The 15,855-nt window shown below is 36.2% G+C and overlaps 1 protein-coding gene across 3 annotated transcripts in view; it reads left to right on the top strand.

Annotated features, from left to right (window-relative positions):
• The window catches only part of SCFD2 (sec1 family domain containing 2), a 358,054-nt gene that overhangs the window by 186,549 nt on the left and 155,650 nt on the right, over nt 1–15,855 (top strand). The window lies entirely within an intron of this gene.

The following is a 15,855-nucleotide window of genomic DNA, read 5'->3' as shown; positions in this document are numbered from 1 at the left end:
ACACTTATTTGACTGTTTTATTGTATTTTTCTGCTGTTTATAAAAATTGATGAGCAATGGAAAAAATGGAAGTTTTGCTGTTGGTGATATTTCTACTAGAATTTAATAGCATATAAAATCCTTGAGGACTAGGGGTTTGGTCTCTTTTCTTCCCTGCTTTATTCCTGGCACCTAAAAGAATATGACACATAATAAGCTCTCAATACATATTTGTTGAACAAATGCAAGAAATCAATGAATGAATTTTCACTGATGCAAATTAAAAATGATTAGGAGCATTAAAATTAATGAATATTTAGGCTCAGTTGGACACTCTCCTTAAGTTGATCACCTGAATGTTTACTTGTTAAAGAAAAGAAAAAAACTAAGATATACAAAATGCTAGGAAGATGATTTTGAAGACGCAGTGATACAGAGATTGAGAGGGTTCTAAAATTATGGATTGACAGTATCACTCTAGTGTTCAGTCATTAAAGAAGTTTACAGAATGTGGATAGGTATATGGCCCACTCTAGAATCCTTTGCTGAGAAAAGAAAGTAGTTAATACTTTTATGACAAATTCTTGAGGAGGTTAAGTTCATCAGAACTAGAACCCCCAAATTCCCATTAGTAAGTGCTGATTCTTAATATTAAAAATGTTCTTTTGTTAGTTACTTAGCTTGTGCCTCCAAAAGGGATCAGGCACTGTGGCAGTTTGGCTTACCACGGTATCCCCAGAACTTAGCCCAGTGCCTGGCACATAGTGGGTGCCTAATAAATGTTTAATGAGTGCAGGAATGAACACTAAAGAATTTAATTTACATTATTTACGTTATTATGTTTAATGTTTACATTTGTCAATATTCTTTGGGTAAGTAACAGAATGCAACTCAGGCCACCTTCACAAAGAAGATGGTTTTATTAGGAGGAGGCTCAGTCCAGTCAAAGACTATAGAAGCCAAGGCAGGCTGGACATCTCAGGGTCTAAAACTAGGATTTGGATTCTAGCAGGACTCTCTCTCCCCATCTCTGTCTCTTGTCTCACCCTCTTCTTCTGTGTATATGATGATCTTTTATTGCACATGAGGTTTTCTTTAAGTATCTGAGTCCCTGGGCGCATATCCTAACAGTCACCCACCAGAGAAGAAGTTTTGTCCCACCAGTTCCACTTATAAGGTTGTAATGGGAGCACTTGAATTGGCCTGTCTTGGCTTATACACCACTGAGGAAAAAATTCATCACCAGAGGAAAGGTGGGGGCAATGTCATTAGTGAAGCACTGTACATTAAACAAAGGTTTTTTTTTTCTTTCTATGTTTTAAATAATCATATGCAAATTGTATTATTACCTGGTGATAAAAAGTAGAAATAACTTAATATAATTAAGAACTTTATAATGTCTAAAATTTTGTTTAATTATATGGAAATAGAATCTCCCTGATAGAATATAACTCTTACCTTTAAGCTATACATATTTAACTTCCTTAGATGTTTTTAAGAATGATTTTTTACAAAAGTCAGGAATGCCTATACATGTATTGCAGTCATTGGAACAGTGATAGGGGAATAGGGTTAGGAATCATTCTCCTGCTTACAGTTTTCACTCTATTATTAACTTTAAGTAAGAAATATACCCTGGGCCTCAGTTTTGTCTTTGTTTTTGCCTTTGAATCAGTTTTGTGGGGGTTTTTGTTTGTTTTTAATCTATAAACTGATGAGACTAAAAATAATATTTACTTCACAGGCTTATTGTGACGATCAAGAGAGATAATAGATGTGAAAAAAGTTGTTAATTACAGAGTACAAACATTAAGTAATTATCATTGCATCCTATATATATTTCTGAAATGATATTCTTAATTTGGGATCCACTGACACCTCCCGTCATATTATATGAAAATGTGGATGTGTTTGTACCTGTATCAGTTAATGTTAGATTCAGCTGTGAGTGACAGAACACCAAGTAACTGGCCTAACACAATGTAAGGTCATTTCTCTCTCAAACTATACTAACTCCAGAGATAAGCCATCCAGGACAATAGGGCAGTTCTGCAACCATCAGCGGCCCAGGCTCCTTCTCTTTCGTCGTTTTATTCTGCTAAGCCTCTGGTTTTCTCCTCGCAGTCCAAAATCACAGCTTACACATTCAAGCTAGCAATGAAGGTCAAAGTGGGGAGGGAGTGGAAGAAAGCCATGATTCCCACCTTTAAGAACACTTCTCGGAAGTTGAACATGACGCCTATGCTTGCATTGGCCAGAACTGAGTCACAAGGCCACGCCTCGCTTAAAGGGCAAGTAAGAAATGTAGTCTTTTTCTCCCAGGGCCTCCAGTGCTAAACAAGAAGGGAGAATATCTAAAGGGAGAGTCTCCTGTGTCTGAAATAGTATGGATGCGTATTTCAAATAGAGTAATAAGGATATATATTTCAAATAGAGCTTTCATCAGAATCTTAACGAGATCTATTGTAATTTATAAACATTACCAAAAAAACACTGTTTCAAAGTAAAATCAGCCATTTTATTTTGTAAACCTCACAGATTAGGGGTGTCTTTCTAGATGATCATCAGTCTGTGCTGTGAGCAGGAGAGGAGGAAATAATCAATAAGCATACATTTGGTGCTATCATATATACAGCATCCATATCATTTGATAATGATGGTTTCTTATTTTAATTTACCCTCCTAAATCAATCACTTTACATATCGTAAGTCAATGACTTCTTTTTCATGAACTCTATTTATGATGTATTATGTAAAGGATTCTTAAGCAATTTAAAATTTTATCTATACCCTTTTCTTTCATTATTTTAGATACTAATCAAGATTCTTTTTGAAAATTAAATGACTTTTGCTTTTCATAATTAATTTAACTTCAAATTAATAAAGCCTAACAAACATCTTTCTTAGTTTAATTGAATTTTTCTTTTAATATTTTTGCTTTGTACTAATCATCTAATCTTCCTGTTTGTACCTCGTTTTAAGTAACACATGTTGAGCAACACATAAAATGTCAAAAATTCTAATTTAATCCTTTTCAAAAGTAAACAACTAATAAAACCAGCTCAAAAAAATTAAACATTTTTAAGACATTTTAATAGTTTTATTTTTGTTTTTATTGTGCATAGTCTTTTCTTATGCAGAAATTTGTAGCTGTAAATGGTTGGGCTATTTATTTTAATTAATGTCTGCTATGAAGTTTCTTTAGAAGCAAGTCAGATGTCAACATTAAACACATGACCCTAAAAAAGAAAAAAAAAAGTCTTACTAATTTAATTGTCAAAGTAAAACTATATCAGGATTTTTTAAGTATTAAAAATAATTAATTATGCAGCCATAAAAAAACCAATTTGATTGACAAAGAAAGATGTATATGCATATTGTTAGAGTGGAAAGGAAGGTTACAAAGCAAGTATGTCTAACATGTCTTTTTAAATACTTAAGTGTCAGGGAGAAAACAGTCTCTTAACAATATACACCAGCTATCCAACCATTTAATAGCATCTATCTTTGGATGATGAAATTAAAGTTGATTTTTACTTTCTATTTTGTATGGATTTTTATGGTATTGTGTTGCATTACTTTTATTATCAGGGGAATAAAAACTAACTAGAAAGAATTTTTCCCATTTTGAAGAAAAGTTGGTTATAAAAAGATGGATAAACAAAGGTAGCATTTTTTTTTTTCATTGCAGAGCTCTGTCTTTAAAAAAGTCACTTAGAAGGTAAAATTATATACTCATGACTGACTACTGCAAGTTTAAAGCATAGCATTTGGGAAATTTCACAGGAAATTTGATATATGGCTGCTTTTGTTGAAGAAACTTCTTTGCCTCGTCTGTAGTGGGCTGATAGCTACACTGAATTGTAATGAGATATGGAAGTATAGTAACTCAGTGTGAATTAGAAATTCAGTCTCCTGGATATCCTTCCCTTCAGAGTCACTGACTCAGTGTTAATGAGGATGTGTGTGTATTACTTATCTCAAGGTGTGAGATTAGCAGATGACTGCGGGGCAAATCAGTAAAGCCTTTGTGCTCTGTGAAAGCAAGAATAAACCAGCTATTTTAACCCAAGCCCAGGCATTCCCTTCTCTGGATTCCCTAGCGGATCCTTCAGCTGAATCTGAGCCTTAAAATAAAGCCACTTTCTATGCTTCTCTGTGTATACTGAGAATCTTGCCAAAGCCTTCTATGAGGTATCTGTGAATTTATCCTGGGAGAACACCACACAGTGTCCTTGGCTTCCTGCTCTAAATGATCCACTCCAATGACACACTGTAATACTACTCAAGGTAGGGAGAATGAGCTGCCAAAACCTATTTATCACTTTGCTGGCCTTGAACCGTGCACATCTGTCTGAAGTTAAACAAGGGTCATAGGAAGAGCTTTTCTTCTTTCCCGCCTTGCCAACACTAGTATCTTGTATAAAGATTAAAATAAATTGTCTAGTGTTTCACTGCATTGGTTTTCCCACCCTACAAATTGCCATTCTTTAAAGATGTATAAAAGAGTGGATTTGAGAAAGTAGATGCTTGCAGTTTCAAAAATAAATATTAAATATCCAAAGCTGGGAGGCATTGGTTAAATAGATGATGATTGTCCATAAAATGGAATAGTATGCTCCCATTAACAATAATGTTGAAGAATACTTAACGAAATGCAGAGATGGCCAGGATGTCCCTTGTGTGGATAATTACCATCTGTTTCACAAAACTAATATAGAATTTTATCCCAGTTTTGTTTTTAAAAATTAAAAATACATACACAGGAAAAAGTATGGAAAGATTTATACCAATAAACTTTTTATAGTTACCTTTGAGTGAAGGATTTATGTTTGAATTTTTTTCTTTCTTTACTTTTCTTTTCTTTTCTTTCTTTTCTTTTCTTTTCTTTCTTTCTCTCTCTCTCTCTTTCTTTCTTTCTTTCTTTCTTTCTTTCTTTCTTTCTTCCTTCCTTCCTTCCTTCCTTCCTTCCTTCCTTCCTTCCTTCCTTTTCTTTCATCAGTATTTATTATCTTTTCTACTTCTGAAATAAACTAAAAAGTCATTTAAAATAGGCTAGTTAGTATTGATCTTTATCTTAAAGAGAAAATTTGCCAATTAACATGAAACAAAGGGAACAGATTTTAAAGCATTTTATTTCTGGCAGTTAAATGTATTGTTTTTTAAAGAGACACTTTAGAAACTGTGGAGAGGGGCTGGAGGATAATACAGAAACTCTCTGTACTTCCCGCTCAATTTTCCTCTAAATCTAAAACTTCTCAAAAAATAAAATCTATTAATTAAAATTTCAAAAGCTCTTTCACACTTGCTCTACTTGGCCATCTTTTATTTTCTTGCCATCACAAGCTATGTCAGTAAGCACATGTTACATTAATACCTGAGTTTTACAAAGCCATAGGGAAGTGTTTATGAACAAGCTGGTTCTGGCTATAGTCTGGAAAACAATAAGGGCTTGCCAAATACTCTGTAGACTGTTAGGATCTGATATTCTGGATTTCTCCCTGTGATGGACTCCTCCTAGCCTCTTGAGTCTCAAACTCTATCAGCCCCCTTCCCCTCCTGGTCATAGAAGAAAGCAGACTCTTTATTCCCTGGATTCCTTTATGAGTTGGTGATGACTCCTGTACTCAGGGGCCTATCATCAGTGGCCTTGCTATGAAATCAATTCAAGGCACATACCTGTTCCAAAACTTTGCCACAGTGCCACTCTTTTGGTTAAGATCCACCTCCAGAAAGCCTTTATTGAAGTGTAGGTATGAATGAATGCTGACCATATTGACCAAGAAGAAGGTGTGAGCTCCAGGATGACTAAAGCACGTAAAGATGAGTAAGGAAGCTAGAAGGCCAAGATATGTAGGATTGAAATCTCCATTCTAATCCTGTATATTTTGGTCCATGTTTTCAGCAGCATGAGGCTACCAGGAGAAGGAAGAGGGGAAGAAGGTAGAAAGGAACCAAGTAAGATTGGGTGATAGGAGAGGTACCACTATCCTACACTTGCCTAGGGGTAGAACTCTAGTTAAGACAGGAGGGAATGGGGCAAGTCACGGCCATTCAAGGAATGACAGAGCAATTAACAAAATGGTGGAAGATTCAACTCCCAGACACCTATCCTGTGCCTAACTCTGCTAGGTTCTGGGGTTATAAGGTGAGAACAAGCATCCATGACCCCTTTCCTTCACGATGCATATAGTCTAATGGAGGAAACTGATCAAAAACCACACATAAAAACGTACAGTTGCAGCTGTGACACGTGCTATGGAAGAGAGGTACACTATTATAGGAAGGTTGAATCTGGGAAGTCAGGCTAGACATCCTCCGCAAGGAAATAACACTTCAGCTGAGATCTGAAGGTAAGCTGAGTGAATGAGGCAGGGAGTGTGAAAGGTTTTCCAGACAGAAGGAACAGCATGTGCTAAAGCTCTGTCTAATCTTGCTTGGAAGGGGGCTACTAGAGCACTGAGAAAGGCCTTCAGTTTTTAATGTTCCAACTCCCTAACACCCCAAAGGACTCATTCAGGTGCAAGGAAATGTTCCTCTGAACCTGTGATACCCATTTTTTTGTGTTTTGCTTCAACTATAAAATTTGTTTTTACAGCTGCACTTCCTGGTACAGAATTTGAACACGTATCATAAAATGATCACAGGGAAAGATCACACATTGATTGTTCTGATTTGATTGCTGAATGGTCGCTGTCACCCTATCAGTTACTTCATCACCTCAATAACTCTAAAATAAGCACTAAAGGTCAGGCTCTCAAATTTAGGTTGTCTTAATAACATGATTCTCATACACTTTTTAATTTTGCTTAACGTTGCAGCTTTGATTTTAGTTACAAGCCAAATGAGATTGAGCTTTGCCTGCAAGTTGTTTTCTTTGTAATTTTTTGATAAGGTAAAGAGTTTTGTCAAGCACTGTTTTTAATGCTCAAATTTAGAGAACTTCAAAGAAATTAGTCCTGGTCAGACCATTCATCTGTGATTATTTTCATGGTGAAATGGCGGTATTAAATCTCCTGATGTTAATGGAATGATTTTACTTCAAAGCATAGTTCCAGAATATTCTGTCTGGTCTTGCCACAAATTCATGTTCCTTAAGGTTTTATTCTTGTAAGAGCTGTTCAAGGAATACAGTAGCAAGAAAATGGATGAAAAACATATGGTGTTCTTATTCAAGGGCTCAGTTCATCATTTTCACTTTTAAATCTTCAGTCATCAACCTTATTCATTTCTCCAGTGTATAGGGTTGTAGTGTGCATGTGCTAAAACTGTTGAAAAATGACAAAGCATATAGTATGGTAGTGGAATGGCAACAGGAAGCATTAAGGTATTTAATTTTTCTAAGTTAGAAAGAAACCAAACTCTATTTTGTTAAGATATGATAACAGAAACCAAATGGGAAAGAGAGAAAATTATTATAAAATTATTTTTCCAAGACAAAAGATTTTGGAATAGAATGGCAATGTTTTTGAATAATGTTGGCCTAAAAGATACTATGACATACTTTGAAGTGATATTATTAGTATAAAAGCAGAATAACAGTTGATGTCTTTAAATATGACTAAGTATTGTTTGAGGAAAATAATAAAATCTGTTAGGTGAACCAGAGTAATATTAATGGTTTGCTAGGACAGTTACTCAGCAGGATTGCAGAACTTTTCCATGCTTTCTCCTAATCTGACATCTGACTTATTATTTGTATCATAAGTGTTCTTACAGTAGAAGTATTCATTTTCTTTCCAGATTTCCCTCTTGTATTTATACTAACGTTTATGTCTATTATCCTTTCCCCTTACTTCCCTGGTCTATAGCCTTGAATTAATTTATATATGGTATGAATATTCTTAACTCATAAGAGCCCTACTGAATTTATCATGCTAAATGGTATAAGTGATCTATGACTACTGCTAATTACTTGCTTGTCATTTGTGTAATAATTATTCTCCTGAGATCATCTTCTGCTGAAAGTTTCCCTGCCACTCTCAAGGTGTCTGCTGCCATGAGTAGAGTTCTCTCCCCTCCCTTTCTATTTTTCTGATTGTTTTTCCCCCTTTTTTTTGCCTTCTATAACTATTGGGAAAACTAATTGACTACTTCTTGAAAAGAAATACATGTATATAAGTAAGCTACTAGAAACACTCATCCTAGTGGAAAGCTATAAATGGCCCAAAATAAAATATTAATAATATTTTAATTATAAATAATAATTTATTGAGCATTTTCTATGTGCCAAGCACTAAACTAACTACTTTACGTGAATTATCTCATTGAACCCTAAGAAATCTGTGCCTGTTAAATGCCTAGTTTTCAAATGAGGAAATTGAAGCTCAATTGTTAAGAAACTTGCCCAAGTTCTCATAAATAGTGTTGGGGGTAGCATTCACACTTCGTGGGGCATATTTTAAGGCTCTAGTTGTTTCTTTTTCCACATAAATAATTTCATACTTCATTGCATTAGGGCATCTTCTGAAAGTGAGCTTGTTCAGTAACGGGTCTTCACCTCCAAGCCATTACATCTTACTGTCTCATGTCTGCTTTCGAAGACCTTTGGAGATCTAGGTTGGTGTAGAAAGTAAATAATGTTGCTTCTAGTTTTGAAAATGAAGCATAAGTGAGCTCAATTTTATCATCAGAATATCTATCCAAGTAATAAATCCCTCCCTTCACTTACAATTTCCATAAATTCATTTGTATTCCCAGGGCGTTGCTGGAAGTGTTTTAATAGCACCTTTCCCACTGCTTCCAATGTTTTGATCAAAAATGGATGTGTTGGGAGCTATTGCCAAAAGAGTGAAGGTAAACTTGAGATAACACTGATGTTTATATAAAGAGCAAACGTGTTAAGGAAGGAAGGAAACAGGAGTGTGAAACTACAGTTTGCCTCAATATTAGCCACAAATGATACAAAATCCAGGATAGACAGCTGATGCCTTGAGTTTAGCTAGAATAAAATTCTGATAAGCAGAGAATTTGCCACAGGAGCCCTTTTCTAAGAGCCGATTATGTGCATCTGGGGTGGTCCTAGAGGGTTAATTTAATCAAGGAAATCTAATTTCGGTGATTAAGAAAGTCAGTTGGGATGAAGAGGCTTTGAATACATTCTGGGTACTTTAATCAAATAACAGTGATTCTTTTTCAAGTTACATGGTTATGTAGTGGTCTTTCACTCTTCTCAGTTAACGAGCAATAAAGCACTGTTGCTCTGGAGCCAACTTCCTGTCCTGGAGATAACTTCCCCGTTTATCGGACTGGAGACTTTGGGCGAGTAGCTTCACCTCTCTGAGCTTCACTTTCCTTATCTGTTAAAGGGGACAATAGAATTTGATCATAAGGATCTTTAAATAAACTTATGAAAGTGAAATCAGACCCCCTTATTCCTTCCCTTTTTATCTCTTTATAACATGGGAATTATTATTTTAAATGTGTTGTATGGTACCTTTTCTCTAAGGAACTATACCTCCCTTATTAGCTTTGGAGAATTGTTACTCTGGGGAACAAACTGCTTACAGAATAATTGCTCTGAGTTTTTTCTTAGCACTTCTAATATAAAGACTGATTTATACATTTAAGTTGAAAGTCATAAAATCAGTATTCACAAATAAATTTTGAATAAAGTCAAACAAAATCTTTATTCCAATTATTATTTCCAATTGTGAAGATGAAGAAATTGCTAAATCAATCCTCACCATGTTAAGCTCCTTTTATTATATGCCGGACTTGGTTTTACATATTTTAAGTATGAACATACATTTTTGTAAGTGAAGTCTCCATTTTGTCATCTCAATGTGAAAAGAACTCAGGAAATAACTAGATGAATGATACTTTCCTTGGTAGGCCAAGGTTATTTCACATTTTTAATAGTGGTTTCATGTCACTGTACACCTATTAAATTATATGGGTTCCATGTAATGATAGCAGTCTTGTTACTCAAGAGACTGAATCCCTGCAGTGCACTCGAAAAGCAAGTGTACTTGTGCCTAATCGCACATGTAATATTGCAATGCCTCTCACCTGAAGCGAAAACACTTTCTTTTTCTGTGTGTCACACTTGAATAGTATTTTATCCTGCTGTTACATTTATATTATGGTGGGATAAAAGTTGTAATATGTGATTAAATTTTTAAAAACACAGGTAGGAAGAGCTCCTAATTTTGGTTATTAGTCAGAATACCATTCTCCCCACTCCTGAATACCCCAGCTGACTTAGGAATATTATTTTTCTAGTAGGTGTATATGTTAAGATGCTTAAGCAAAGAATACCTATAATTCTTTGTTTGATTCTCTGATAACTAGGATTGAGTTTGAGCAGAAATGCAGGGGAAAATTTCCAAAACCAGCTGTTGCCCATACAGAAGTAAGGAGCTTGATGAAAACAAAGATAACTCTTCCATGAGAGACTGTGAATAATGTTAATAGTACTACTACTGAGGTTGATGATGTTCTATGTTGTCTTTTGTAATTACAATAATAATAATGTATATTTTCAAATCACCTAATAACACACCTCCCCAGGCTAAAGGCTGTGCCACATCTGGATGTAATAACATCAGGCCAGCTGGCTGTCACCCCTCTATCCAAATTTGGGTTTGCGAAAAGTGACCTATGGTTTCTCTTGTATCATTGTCTATTGCTATCACGTTTCCTTTTAAATAAAGTGCTGAAGACAGACTGAGTGAGACGATCAGATTTGCATAATGTAAATAGGGGAACATATTGCCTTTATGAGAATTTCTGTGACACACCTCCCCAGGGAAGAAGTCCTTAAAAACTACTGTCTGATCTCCCCGCCCTGAAGCACTTCACACACAGGGTGTTATTTTCTAAATGAATAAATAATACAATGGCAGTAAACAGAACTCTGCCCTCAAGGAACCCACAATGTAAAGGCAGCAGAAGGCAGAACCAAGGACTCTCATCCACATCCCGTCATCCACATCCCATCATCCACTTAAGAGCCTTTCTGATTTGTACTTCCCATTTCCCCATTTGCACTCAAAATGCCTTTACTCTGGCAAGTAGGAGATGAAGGTTCCTAAAACAGGCGTGGACTGGGTATGTCATAGTGGTCCATGCAGTGGTTTAGAGCAGGGGCTCTGGAGACAGACTCCTTGGGTCTGAATCCCGGCTCCCCTGCTTACCAGAAAAAGACGACCTTGGACAAGCCATCCTCTAATATTGTCGTGAGGGCTCAATGAGAGAACAAGTGGAAAACACTTAGAAACAGGCCTGGCACAGAGTAAGTACCCAATAAACTACTAGCCATTAGTGTTGACAATGCCGAACCTGAGTTCAATTTCATGTTTCTTTCACTAATGGATGTTCAGAACTTGAGAAAGGTCTAATGTTGTTTAAGCTCTTACCACATTTAAAATAGAGAAATGTTAAAATAGGCTTACAAAAATTATCAAATGTTTTAAATATTTATATTTTCATTATTGATATTCTGTTATATGCTATTTGTATAAAAGTACTTGGTAAATGTATTTAACCAAAAATATAATGCAGTTTATTTTTGCTATGCACTAGTAAATGTAGGATAAATTCTGAATTCATAGTTCACTCTAGGTGTTATGACCCAGTAAAGCACCAGTTCTGGAACTTTATGGTCTTCAGGATCTCTGCCCATTCTTATAAATAATTCAGAAACCTCAAAGAGCTTTTTAAATATGTTTTATCTATTACTGTTTATCTATTAGAAATTAAAATGGACAATAATAACTCCATTACATGTTGGCATAGCAACAAACTATGTAAACATAGAAAGTAAACATACCTTTACCAAAAAAACCTGTATTTTCAAAAACAAAAAAGTACATATATATAGTGAGTGGCATTGTTTTATATTTTTGCAAGTTTCTTTACTGTCTTGATCAATAAAAGACAGGTGGAGTCTCCCGTCTCCTTTTGCATCGTCTGTTGTGATATCACAGGACATTGTGTACTCATAAGAGAATGAGAATGGAAAAGACAAATGTCATTATGCCATGTACCCACATTTTGAGGCCCTTCATAGGTCAGAGCCTGGGCCAAATGACCCTCCTTGATACCCCTGTGATAGCTTTGAAATAATACAGAGCATGGTATCTTTTTCATAGAGGAATTCTATGGAAAGGAAGTAGAATTAACTGGGCCTCTAGTTCTTAGCACTCTGACCTAATTCTACAATGTTTAATTTCTTTTTTTAAACCACTGTGTGTTCTTCATTAATTCCATGGCCAATCAGCAGAGCATACTGTCTTGGTCTAAAAAATTTTTGGTTCATTTGAAAGAATCATTTTTCTAGACCTCAGTATCACCATTTTTAAACAAATGAGAAAACTGGACCAAATGAGTCTAGGAACCCTGTCAATAGGAGATTCTATTCTTCTCACTTAAAGTGGAAAGATTATCATTAAAAAAGAAGAAATAGGAATTTGCTTTATGTATCTAGTTACTATAGATCTAGAGATTTCTTAATACATAAAATTTCAGATTGCAAAATTGCAAGGAGCAATACTTTGTTCTGAGAATAACGGAGATCTTTTCAGCCAATCTCCTGCCATGTAAGGAGCCTTGAGTTGAGTTACTGTACTGAATTAGTTTTTGAAACTTGGCTATATGGAAAAAGAGGCCTGCAGATCACCCCTTCCCAGCCACAGTCAGGAAAAAGAAAAAGAGATGTTACTAGAAGGCATTTGCAAAATGGAGACTGGCAAATTGGGCTCTGCTTGTTTTTTAACTTAATGTTTAAGTGATCAGGCAGGCTTTGAAGTCAGGCACAGCCAGGATCCACACCCCAGCTCTGCCATTTGGTACATACAGGACCCCAGGATAGTTTATCTCTGAACCTCAGTTTCCTCATCTCTAAAATGTCTACTCCATATGGTTGCTTTGAAGATTGAATAAGATAAAATGTTGTCATGCCAAGTCCATGGTAGTTCCAAGTGGTGGCTCTGTCCTTTACTAGGTTTCTTCATCTGTAAAATAAGGCTAATGAAACCTCTCTTTCACAGCTTTGGGAGGATTTAACCAGCACATGACCCAGCATATAGTAGGGGTTCAATGGATAATAATAATAATAATAATAATAATAATAATAATAATAATAATAATAATAATAATAATAATAACAACAACAACAACAACAACAACAACAACAACATTAATCATTATATACTTATAATGATATTTTAAGCTTTTATATACTTTTATAAATATTAAAATTATTTAAAATACAACACTATTATATTATTATTGCTTTTAGTGACACAAGTATTCTGCAACATCTGTTATATCATTGTGTACCATACCAAAGAAATTTTATTCACAGCTTTGTTTGTTTGTTCATTTGGGGAGGCAAATCCCAAAACTAGTGGTGGGTAAGATTCCAGATGTGGGCTAAAAAAAGGTCGGGTGATAGATCCCGGCCAAAAGATTCAGTTAAAGGCAGCATCTTAGGGGCTGTCTTGCTTTCCTTTTTGGCAATAGTTTTGAACTTTGACTGAAAATTGGAATCACTTGAGGAGTTTTAAAACTATTGGCACCTGATTTCACCTGCAGAGATTCTAAAGTCATTGGCCTGGGGTGTGCCCTGGGAATAACAATTTGTAAAGCTCGCCAGGTGACTCCAGTGTGCAGCCAGGCCCCTGCAATTCTGCGCATATTTAAAACAGCCATTTTCCCTGGAACATTATGTGTATTTGAACAGAAGACACAGTCAACTCTCTATGTGGTTGTCTGACTATATCAAAAACATACTTTTGTTTTACTAATTATAACATTAATTCAGATCTTAAAGTAAATGAATCTCCTGCTCTGCTCTCCTCAATTACATGGAAATATACCGGTAAAGTATTACTTACAAATGACATAGGACTCTTACTTAAATAATCCATTTAATATCATGGGATACTAAAATTGCCATCCCTGTCTTAGCATTGTTATTTAAAGAAGACTGTTCAGATTCATCATGTTTGTAATTAGATTTGAAATGAGCTGAGTTAATAATAAATTCAACTGCCTGTTAAATGGGCAGATCTTATCTGATAGTCACAGCTACACAGGCAAATTAGGTGCTGAGGATGCGGGGGAGATTCCCTTTGCTTGAATTCCAGAGAGGGCTTATGCTGAGGGTGCTGAGTGCTTCTCTACCCTCTGAGCTGTCCTTGTTCTATAAGGTGGGTGGTCCTGCTAGTCTCTGCATTGCCTGTTAGCTGCTCAGCATCGCTGTTGGTAACTTTACTTTTTGGCTGCTAGCACAAGACAAGGTATATGTGACTTGACTTCTCTGCTCAACCACATTGGAAAACTAATGAGAGGCCTGCAGTTACCCTCCCTCCCAGCCTTGAATGGCACTTACTTTCTCCCCGTGTTGATGAGCAAGCTCCTTGTTTCTGCTTTTTTGGTCTTTATCATCTGTACTCAACTTTCCTCCTTTTCCCAATATCTCCTTCTACAGCCTCATTGTTTGTCTTTAGTCTCCCCAGTCAGCACCCTTATTCTTCTTCCCTCCCCATATATACAGGAATCTAAAACTGAAGGACATGGAAGAAAGTATAGCAACAAATTATTAGTGGCTAAAAGTGGTTCCTCACTAGGGAAGCTACCAATTAGAAAGAAACACAATATACTGTATACCAAAAATCCTGTGGAAAATCATGTCTCTAGGTGGGAGTCAGGCTAGTTCACACTACTTGTTATTGTTCAAATTGTCATTCATGTACAATTATACAATTTAATTGACTAATTTTTAGGAAAAAATATTAGACGTTAAGTCCTTTTGTTGTGGGTAAAACAGAATCAGCTCTTTCCTATGAAACTGGCTGTGTTCCCTTTCCTTAAGCCCAGGAGCTGTCATTTCTTTGGGGGCTAAAACATACATTTCACATTAACATTTTAGAGATGTTGATGGGGCCCAATTATTGTGGCCGAGGCTGCATGGTCAGGGTTTGCTGTAAAATGGACATTCCCCTGGGTCCTCACCTGAGGTCATTAAATTGATTTAGTCTGGGTCCACTGGCTGCATTTTCAGTGCAGCTTAGCTGTAAAAATACAAGGCCCCATTGTGTAATACAGGCAGTGCATTGTTATTTTTCTAGGCCTGTCAATGTAAAAAATGTGTCTGTTTGCCTTCCCCTATGACCTGAGGGGGAAAAAATTCTTTTAGCTATATTACAGAGTAGCAGGACACCCTGGAAATGTTGGTTTTGGGAGGTACCTTGAAGAATAACATAGAAAGATCTGGCAATATAATTTGGTAAAGGTGCCAGGGGTACACATGTTCATCTGGGGCCACTTTATTACTCTCCCTTTTCAGTTAAGGACCAGGTCTAGGACTGAACCACATTAAGAGTCTCAGAGAGGATAGTGGTTCTTCTGATGGTGGTCTGCTGTGGCCAGAGAGGTCCTTTTCACTTCAGCTAGTCAGAAGAGAGGCCAAGCAAATGGGCAAATGCACCAATAATTGAAACCCTAGGAAGCCACACTAAATATACTGTGTCCAAGATTTGCCCGAAATAAACGAGATGGGATTCAGCTGGCCTGGACATTTAGTATAATGTGTGCTTGTGGGTTGTTGCAGGACCCATGAGTCTGTCATAAGATTCTGTTGAATCTGGGTGTTTTCTTTTATCTCTCTCTTTTCTTTCCTTTTCTTTTTTGGCATGTGGCCATTGGTAGCCATTTCTTCAGATATGTCTTCTTGTAGCTTCCTCTAGGATGGTTCTGTTTTGTCCTAGAGGTACTGGGCTGAATACCTTACAGGAAATTGCCACACAGCTTCATATGTGGTTTTGCAATGGGCCTATTTTTAGGCTACTTTCTTTACCTCTGGGATTCCCAGGCGTTCTTTCTCAAGGGTAGGTCTCCAGCTATGGACGTTTAAATGCTCCAAGTAAA

This window comes from Camelus ferus, chromosome 2 (assembly GCF_009834535.1).
Source record: "Camelus ferus isolate YT-003-E chromosome 2, BCGSAC_Cfer_1.0, whole genome shotgun sequence".
Lineage (NCBI taxonomy): Eukaryota > Metazoa > Chordata > Mammalia > Artiodactyla > Camelidae > Camelus > Camelus ferus.
This window is presented reverse-complemented; position numbering and strand designations above follow the sequence as displayed.